Source organism: Nanorana parkeri, unplaced genomic scaffold (assembly GCF_000935625.1).
Source record: "Nanorana parkeri isolate BGI_ZX_2015 unplaced genomic scaffold, ASM93562v1 scaffold2482, whole genome shotgun sequence".
Taxonomy (NCBI): Eukaryota; Metazoa; Chordata; class Amphibia; order Anura; family Dicroglossidae; genus Nanorana; species Nanorana parkeri.
The window spans coordinates 31,331-31,726 of NW_017308750.1; the positions used below are offsets into that span (position 1 = coordinate 31,331).

At 57.8% G+C, this 396-nt stretch overlaps 1 protein-coding gene across 1 annotated transcript in view; it reads right to left on the minus strand.

The window, feature by feature from the left end:
* The window catches only part of PLEKHO1 (pleckstrin homology domain containing O1), a 31,949-nt gene that overhangs the window by 30,001 nt on the left and 1,552 nt on the right, over window positions 1-396 (minus strand). The window lies entirely within an intron of this gene.

The window sequence follows — 396 nt, forward strand, 5'->3', positions numbered from 1 at the left end:
AGCGGGAATCGTGTCCACGGGGGGGGAGGGGGGGAGGGGGGGTCAGACAGTCCTCATTACCTGACACTGGATGACAACACTCCCGTCTCCGGAGGCGGGATTACCCAGAATCCTCTGCATGAGCCTAGAGCCACGAGCAGAGCAACGCTCCCTCCATACACTACATACAACCGGCCCTCTGATATCCACGGCGATCCCCAACTATGAACTTCACCAAACCACGGCCGGGACACGTCGTCTGTCATCCTCATCCGTGTGCATGCAAATCCCCCGCTTTACCTATGTAAATCCTGCCGTGTACACAGGACAAGGACACCGACATCCGTGGAGACAGAGGGGCCAATGCAACCACCGTATGCTCCTTACATTGGGGGTGGGTGGATGGGTGAAAGGATG